This window comes from Glycine soja, chromosome 17 (assembly GCF_004193775.1).
Source record: "Glycine soja cultivar W05 chromosome 17, ASM419377v2, whole genome shotgun sequence".
NCBI classification, from domain to species: domain Eukaryota; kingdom Viridiplantae; phylum Streptophyta; class Magnoliopsida; order Fabales; family Fabaceae; genus Glycine; species Glycine soja.
The window spans coordinates 22,208,708-22,218,618 of record NC_041018.1 but is presented as its reverse complement, the minus strand read 5'-3'; the positions used below and the strand labels follow the sequence as shown (position 1 = coordinate 22,218,618).

The window sequence follows — 9,911 nt, the reverse complement described above, 5'->3', positions numbered from 1 at the left end:
CGGAGGCTGTTGTGAACCCATCTTCGCCAGATCATGTTAGTCCTGTCAAGCCTACTATAAGGTTGTATGTCCATAGGCAACTTTGTACAGAGTTGGTGGCCTTGGGAAAAACATATGACGAAGGCTCTACCATACATAGTGTGGCTTATGCAGATGATGTCGTCAGGGTTAGTGTTGACTTGGTTATTAAAGGTGAAGCTGAAGTCCCATTTCCGACATCAGACATTAAGTATGTCAGCCAGGCGCTAGACACATTCATTGCATGGCCAACATCACTTGTAAAACTAGTCTCAAATAAGGTCATTTTCTTTTCATGTTTTTCAATTCTGTACATAACTACATATGTAAAAAGTAGTTACTAACCTTACATTAATTATTGGTTTCATTAAATATTTAGCTTACAAGCAGTACTCCAAATAAAGACAATGAACCTTTTCAACCGGTCAATGATGTTCCTGTAGAGGGCCCGTTGCGCGAGTTGATTAAGAGCCTAGTTGACATTTATGAGAAGCCTATAGAGTTCGTATGGGATCCTGCTAGATTTGGAATTCCAAATGGATGTCAACAAAATCATATCAGGCGTACAATGTTTGAACATAACTATAGTACACTTGTGAACCATGTAAGTCAAATTCATGCCATTTACGATGAATTCCATATTTGTGCGCTATATACATTATGTTAACTGAGTTTTTCAAATGTTCAAAATAGGCATATGGATGAATGGACTAATACCTTGGGTCTTGGATCAATTTATGGATTCCTTGAGCCACAATCTATACTGAATGTAAAGGATAAACGACAAGAATGTCAACAATACATTGAAAAATGGGTTGCGGAATTGTAAAAACAATTCTATCTGGGAGCTTATTTGAATTTGTTAGTAAAATATATTTATGCTTTCTTTGTAAATGATGTTTGTGTCATTGGTACATGACTGTTGTGTCAAATGTAGGGGCCATTGACAGCTCGTTTTGTGTCCAGCAGAGAACTGTGTTGTGTGGTTTTGTTCTTTGCGTAGAAAGCCAGATGTTCATATAAAATCTGCAATTAACAAGTATGGTAACCTTCTGAATGTTTTGTTGTGTAATGTTTCTTATACAACAAGGGTACAACATTATTGTTGCCGATATTACCTTAAAAATTTTATGTTTCTATGCAGTGCATTTAAGACATTAAATTCGACTTCTGAGGGGAAATCTGATCAAACTACCCCAAGGTGGCTAGAAATTAAGGTTAGTCATACAATTAAAAACTGTTTTGTACTGATTTCCATATATTAACCTTCTAAATGATTTATCCCATTCAATGTAGAGTCACATTCAAAGCGGAGGCTATGAGTGTGGCTATTATGTCATGCAATGGATGTGGAACATAATCGGCGAGGAGGTGAAGACTGATTGGACGATGGTAAATTTTGTATCCCCAAAAGCATGACACCAAATAAATATTTTTTATTCCTATTTTTACCAAATAAATTTGTAATTACTTGTATTGTATAATGTGTAGTGGTTCAGTGATGGCTCGACACATGACATCGAGATTATCACATCATTACGGATGAAATGGGCTGAATATTTTTTAAAACTTAGAAGCATCCAATGTAAAAAGCTTTAGTTCACATGCGAACAACCACTTTTGTGTTTCTCATGTATTTCTTTAAGTGTTACAAACAATTTAGATGTTGTAGTGACTTTTATGTTTGTATAACACTTAATAGTTGTTCAATGCAATTTCATATGCACCAAAATAATCAAACAATGTCTTGTTTTTGCATTTGGTTTTTGCATTGGTACGATAATTGTTTGTTGTGCAACCAAGCTGGAAATTATTTGCAGGTGTTTCGACAGGTGTGAATCCATAGCTACAAATGATTGCAACTACACTGTTCTCAACTCTAAGGGCCCTTAAGAAGGTAACTCGTAATCATTTAAGCTTTTCATTGAAATTTGACATGAATGGTGCCTAACTATGTTTTTTCATTATTAATCGACAGTGCTATGTGTATAACTCACATGCATTTCAAAAACCTTCCAACATTTTAGTCAACACAACACATGCAAGTGGTTGAATATGATTTTTTAGGCAAGCCAACCTTTGCAGAATCAAAGGGAGCTTCTCACATCCCTTCAACCAACCACTCTATCACAGACCTCTATGATGATGTAGCTGATGAGCTTGCAGCTTCCATCCCAGTCGATGACTTGTCTCTCCTCACTTCACATGACCCTCAAATTCACACCAAAGCTCTGTACCAACTTGGCAAGGCCTATGCAAAATGGGGTTTCTTCATGGTAAGTAACTTTCTCTTTCAAAATATTTTTGTTCCTTACAGAAAGTACTAATGAGATTCACTTTGGAGGTATAAGGTGGGTTAGATGGTTAAGGGAGAAGGGGAGACTGGAGAGGTCTCGGGTTCAATCTCTTCTGCTAACAAAAAAAAAAAATTCTAACAAACACTAACATTTGCCGATAAAAAAAAAAGTACTAATGCAATTCACTTTCAACTGTCTCTCACTTGCTTGTCAGCTCACAAATGATGAGACTCTGGAGAAGCTGGTGGAGGATGTGAAGAAAAAGTCTCGTGAGTTTCATGATTTTCCGGTGGAAGAAAAGGAGTTTAGTGACAAATGCCCTTTTACACCCATCAGGTATGGCACCAACTTTTATCCTGAAGCAGAGAATGTTCATTATTGGAGAGATTATCTCAAGGTCATCACATTTCCTGAATTCAACTTCCCCCAAAAACCACCAGGTTACAGGTAAGCAAGTTCAATCAATGAACTCAACATTTATGCACTGTTTCTTGGCCTTACACAACTGCTTCTACTGCAGGGAGGTTGCCTATGATTATAGATAAAAAATTCAGAGGTGTGGCAAGGAAGTTTCTTGAAGGAATATCATAGAGTTTGGGATTAGAATCCAATTCAATAATTGAGTCCAATGGTTTTGACTCTGCCAGTCTGGCTTGCAGCTTTTGATTGCAAACCTGTACCCACCATGTTTGCAGCCACACCTTGCTCTTGGGATGCTTCCACACTCCTTCCTGACCTCGGTCACACATAATGCAACTTGAATGTAAAATTAGTAACTAAACATAGGAGTTATATTTTTTATTTGGCGCAGGAGATGTTTGTTATGTATTCCTAGGAATAGCGTAATTGGAAATAGCGTTCCTAAGCGTTTTAAAAAATGTAATGTTTATTTTTTCCTTACTATATCTTTTATATGAAAGTAAGAGAATTTTCCTGAAGATTTGCTCTGATTTGTGGAAATTTTCTGTGTGGCTGTACATATACATGAAGCTGTTATAAGAAGTCAAACTCAGACTCAATCCACTCTCATACATGAAGTTTAAAATGTCATTGGCTTATAAGTACAAACATCAGAACTCAATCCAGCCTCCAGCATTCTCTTATAAGCAGCCATTGCTTGGTCAAAGGAACCACACCTGCCATACGCACTTATCAGAGTGTTGAAAGTGTCCCTCTCAGGCACAAACCTAGACGTCTTCATTTCTTCAAATACTCCCGATACTTGACAGTCAATTCCATTTTGTCCAAACACTGCCAAGAGTGTATTCCAATAAATGCTTATAAATCGTAATCATTTTATCTTTAGTCCTTTACTAATTACTGATATATGTTTTGATTTTCAGAATTGTAAAAGTCGATGCAGGGGTTGCTGAAATTGACATTCAAACTAAGAAGATGAAAGAAGAGCAAAAAATGAAAGAAGCACAGGCAACAGCAGTCGCAGAGCATGGAGAGGTAGCACTAATTACTGTAGAAGGTATCCAGTCTGCCAATAGAAAGATTACCATTGAGGCCACCAATGTTGCAGGTTACCAAACCTTTCAACTTTGTAGCATCTATGGAAATTATTTCCGACATTCAGAGCCTTTTTTGACTTTCCTCAAATTTTTTAAGTTATTAATTTCTTAATTTTTGAAGGTTGTAATGAATATGCAAGTTTTGCTTGCTTTTATTTTTTACATAGTCAAAAACAATTAAATGAAATTCAAGTGTGCGATCCTGGTTTTATGTTGAACTATGCTCCAAATTATTCAAAATAATGTCTATGAGAAATTTGAAAGCTGAGGCATGTTGCTTGCTTAGTTTGTTATTGGTTATGTATCTTTTAGTTTGAGACTCTGGTATCTGGAAGCCAAATTGGCCCCTGTTTGATCTAAAATCAAGGCAGGTGGACCCATTTGGGGGGGGGGGGGCAAAGGTTTCCTAGCACCTCTTTTCTTTTCTCCATTCCTAAACCTGACCTTGTTTAGGAATTACGAGGAAGGAACCAAGATCCTCACCACTTGAATCAATAGACATTGGTTTGTCGGTTATATATCTGATGTCTTCCTTTTCTCTCAAAATTATTTGGTTGTTTTTTCTCTCATGTTAAAAGTCAACATGTTTACTTTCTATAGAATTCCCACTATGTCTACTATTTTATAGAACTAACTTATGAAACACATGCATATGTTGTGTGTTTTCTTTTAATCTTTGTATGTTATTGCACCAAAATATGAATGAAAAATATTTTTGTATTCTTGTTCCCCTAATTAAGGGATTTTTTTCCCTTGTCTAATTCCCTTTCCTTGTATGATTTTAGGGACATTTCTAATCGAACCAAAGCCACAACAACCTACAAAACTCTAGTATGACTCTTACCAGTCATTTGTTGTAGTGGCACAGATCACATACTAGTCATTATTCAAGCTCTATCCAAAGTTGTCAGGAATGACTGGGACTGCCAAAACAGATTTGCCTATTCAAGCTTTTGCTGTAGGACATTTAATTTTTGTTTACTGTTGATTCTTAAGTATCTTTAGTTTCAATACAATTATTTTTCAATGCCTAATCATTATTTTATTTAACTGTATATATTTCTATTAATATATTATTCAAGTCTGCTCGTGGGAAATGGGAGCAAGTTCGCTGAGAAGTTGAATATATGTTTAGACAAGGTCATCCTGTCTTAGTTGGAACAACTAGGTAATTATTTTGGATGTTGTCTATCACTGAGTCATGTTTTGCTTTCTTTCCAGAACAAATGATCATTACAAAATACTTCTTTCTGAGCCTAAAGCTCTGAAACACATGATAGGTTCTATTTAAAAAGGAAGAACATACATATATGCTTGCCATTTCTTCATGGGAATCTTGTCAACAGATATGCTCAAGGATTAGAGAGCTACATGTTTTGTGAACTTTCTTGTTTTGTCCTTTTGTACCATTTAAAATGGATATTTTGTTGTACTTCAAATTTAGGCTTCCTTGCTGTCATGATTTTGCTTTTATAAACAACTAATTAAGAATTACAATCTGTTTAGTGTTGAATGTTATATATTGTACATTAACTTTATGTTTTTAGTGTCCATATTGTTAAGACATTGGAAAAAACCTTGAATGCTTCGTTCACTGAGAAGTTTAGTTTTTATTATAGCTCAATGTCGATGATTAATCCATGTTGCCAATCTGACCTACTGGGATAAATCTTGGTTGTTATTGTTATAGTGTGTCCATACGTTATTATTTGTTGATCAATATTGAGCAGGCTAAAATTTATATTTCTATGATCTTGAATTTTGAGTTCAAAATCAATCAATTGAAAGAAAATTGATTTTTTAAATTATTTATGATGGCACAGTTTTTGCAAGAAATTATCAGTGTCATTGTTAGAGATATAAACCATTATTAGGTCTATTGCTAACATCTTAAGCTTTTAGTGGGTGTAATTGTTGAAATGGTATAAATTCAGTGGACAACTTAAAGCTTCATCCATGTTTCAAGCCCAACAGAGCTTTTACTAGAGGTGGCAAGCCAGAGAGGGATGCGTTCATGTTTGTAGTGTTTCTAGACAATACACAAACTTTTGGGGGATTTGGTTCTGAACAACCATCTTCTCTTTTTGTTACATTAGTTTATGTCTTTTCAGTGGGTATAGTTTTAAATCTTGCTCTGTTTTTTACATATCTTTGTTGGCATTAAGCCACCTGTTCCCTCATCATCATCATACTTATTTGTTGTATCTTGTTATAATCAAATATTTACCTTGGATTCTTTACTTATGTCGGCTATATATTGCATATGTTTGCACATAAGCTTTTCAGTTATCTACAGTTGAGGCTATGTAGAATGATTATTTTCCATTCTTTTTCCATATGCAGCGTAGAAAATTCAGAACTTTTGTCTGGTCTGCTTAGGGAATGGAATATTCCTCATAATGTTCTAAATGCTAGACCCAAGGTTTGTGAAAGCATAAAAGTGTTGGTAACTTGGTGTCTTCCGAAGCATATGCTCTGTGTTTTCCTTTCATAAAACTAAGATTGTGTTTCATTTTTTAAGTTTTGCTAGTCTCACTGAGCCCCTCCTCATTTAATTCAGTATGCAGCAAAAGAAGCTGAAATTGTTGCTCAAGCAGGACGGAAATCCAAAATTAGGTGTGCCACTAATATTTGCTATTTGTGCCTAGTGTTCTGTCATAACAATATGAATCCTAGGGTGCTGCCTTACCTAAATATCTAGAAAAAATCAACTCAATTTATATCACTTTTTGTCAGTAGATTTTTTTTGGCTTAATTACATTTATGATTCCTTTATTTTGGTTTGTGTTTGACTTTTGTCCTCCAAGTTTTTTGGCTTAATGACTGGTATGTGATCTGTGCCACCTACATTTGTATTGTTGCAACAACTGTGTGTGAAGTAACTTTATTATTAGTTAATAAATTTCAAATATTCAATAAAAAATAACTAATTTTTAATTGTAGGTTGACCCCTTTTCAACATCGGTGCTAACGTAAGCACCGATGTTGAAATACTAACTTTCAAAGATGTTCCTGGTTTCCACCATCTACGAAACCCACTTTCAACATCGGTGCTGACGTAAGTACCGATGTTGAAATACTAACTTACAAAGACGTTCATGGATTTCCACCGTCTACGAAACCCGCGATTTCTACATCGGTCAACCGTAGCAACGACTTAAAAAATGCACTGTTTTACATCTGGCACAGCTTAACAAAGGATGTTGAATGAACGTGTTCAACGTTGTGCCTGAAGCACCACCGATTTTCATCCGAAGCTTTCAACATCGGTCGTTATGCTGGCACCGATTTAGAATATTATGGCTTTCTACATTGGGCAATTGACAAACGTTGTTGAAACCTTAGCCTATCAACGACTGTACATTCTACATCGTCTATGCACCGTCTTTGATGTGGATTTCCACCGATGTAGAAACCGCGCTTTCCACTAGTGATGTTACGTTCTATAGTGCAACCTTATCATTCGCTTATTTGGAAAGTTTTCACTTCTAGTCTCAGATCACTAATTTTAGTGTTTCTTTTGTCTAAATTTCACAAGATATCATATCACAACATGTTGTGGGATGGAATCTAAGAATAAGGCTGCCCTGCAAACTCCCACAACATAATGCAGTAAAAATGAAACAAAATAATGCACCCCTAACAAAGTAAAGTTCACCGGATTATTTCATGAGTATAGACATATAAGGGTGGTTGATTCTTTTCTCATCAAATCAAGTTCCACATGTATAGGTATATTAGTCTCTCAATTTGTTGTAGACAAATGAAGAAGGATCTCAGTTTAAATTCCTTATTAGTAAAGTGAAAATTTTCTTTCTAAACTCTTAAGTAAAGTGGATTAGGAATAGTTACCTTTGATATCTGAGAGCCAATACTTCTGTGCACACCACAACATTTTAAGCATACAGAAACTCCAACATTGGCTGACTTGAAGAAGCAGTTAGAAAAATGGATTCACAACTAAGAGGTAATATGCATTCCACATTATCAATTTCGGAAAATTCATGTAGCTTGTTTCCTGAAACTTAATCACAAGGATGCTTTATTTTGTTTATTCATAATAATAAATTTTAATTATTTGAATAATTTGATCTGTGGCTGGCAAATGTAGGGCATGATTGGTGCCGGAGACACGTGGAAAGAAATTCCTGATTCAAATGAAATTAAATTTTAATAAAAGATCAAATGAAACCGAGTTACAAACATTCTTACTTGACAGGTAATTAAATGGGTGAAAATAATGATTTAAGGTTTAATGATCTAACCATAATTAAAAAATAATTGAACGGATTTTATATTCTTGATATCATATATTCTCCCCATCCCAAATTATAAGACATAATTTATTAATTTGTATTTATTAAGAAAGTTAGTGAATTTTATTATTAACATTAAATTTGTCTATAACTATAGTATTTTTTAAATTTATCCTTAATTTTATTGGAAATCTATTCATCTTCTTCAATCTTTATAGGAGAGAGAGAAAAAGAGATAATTAAGAGTATTTTAGTCAAAAAATAATTAAAGCATAATAGAGATAAAATAAAATTTTATAATAAAAAAATTATTTGCTATATCTTATTTTATTTGCAGGAAAGCTGATTTTCTAGCGAGAGAAGAAAAAATTGATGCAGTGGGAAATCAACGTTGTAGGTTTGACTATATGATTAGTCAACTTTTCCATCCTCTCATGTTGAGAATACAACAACTGCTTAAAATGTGAGAGGATCTGAATGACTTAAACTAGGGAACATATATTTCATTTTGAAATAAAACATACTCCAAAATACTATTTTATAAACTTCTAATAAATATTCTCACCTTCGTATTACTTAAAACAAAAATAGATAATCATAAATGTCTCACATATTTCATTTTGAAGCTAGGTACTTATTTAGCTTGAATTGGTGGCCTTGTTGCACCTCCTTTAAAGCATCCTTGCTTAGAAGATATGTTAAATAATGATTAATTTTAGCTTCCATTTTATTAATATTTGAGCTTGCAGCTTGCAGTGTTAATTATATTAGTCTATGGTGACAGTGAATTGGTGCATAAGTTGGGTCATTTCATCGACTTGAGTGGGAGCTTATCTTCAATGACACCTTGTTCTCTCATGGGCCATAGCTCTTCCCAAACACTCATATTAGTACGTAATGCAATATTATTAATATCCTCTCATAGTCTATAACAATAAAATAAAGAGAGATCCATGCAATCCAATGCTCCATCTCATATAATTATTACTCCTTATGTCCTCATATAATTTTTGTGTAAGAAAAAAATTTACTTCATAAAATAATTATCATTTATTTTTTTAATATAATATTAATTACATTTTTATTTATATCTATTATATATTAATGATAAGCTATAAAATTTAAAAATGAATTAATGATAATATGTAAGATTAAGAACCATCCAGACAATACATACTAAACTAATTTATCTACACTCTAGTCTAGAACCAAAAGTACATTAACATTGTACTACTACATAATTTGGAGCAAAGAAAAGAAAAAAGTCACCTAATTCATCCTGTTTATGTAAACGAATACAATTTTCCAATGCTGTTCACCTGCAAGTGCAAATAATTCTCAAATCAAATCATTTCCTAATCATCATACACACAACAATTGGAAGAAACACACAAAAAAAATCAAAACAAAAAGAAAACAGAGTCTCCTATTAAAAAAAGACTTGCCTTCACAATTCACATGCCTTCTTTGACAGTCACCTACATGATTGGCTGGCCTCTAATCATACTGATAAAAATCATGGAGAGACATCCACACGAGCATTATAACTGGTGTGGTTTTGGATTTTATTTTGAAGGCAGTGAATGATTTGATATTGCATTCTCTCAAAAAGTCACCACCCTGTTTTATTACAGGCCATCTTAAAAATCATTCACTGATTACAGGCCAACTACCAATAGCCTGCTTAAAAATTGTATAAGTGCAATTCAACCAAATATCTAAAAATTATTATGATAACATAGTGAATTCTTGATCTTCGTCGGAATAAAGGTCTATAAAATTAAAACATAAAGGTAGCATACAATGGACCACTCATATGCATA

The 9,911-nt window shown here is 33.9% G+C and overlaps 1 long non-coding RNA gene across 1 annotated transcript; it reads left to right on the top strand.

The window, feature by feature from the left end:
• The first annotated feature begins 4,943 nt into the window (after positions 1-4,943).
• LOC114392690 lies at positions 4,944-6,445 on the top strand. Its single transcript, XR_003662369.1, has 3 exons — positions 4,944-5,000; positions 6,176-6,254; positions 6,393-6,445. It is a non-coding gene; the product is annotated as an uncharacterized LOC114392690 (long non-coding RNA).
• Positions 6,446-9,911: the final 3,466 nt, after the last annotated feature.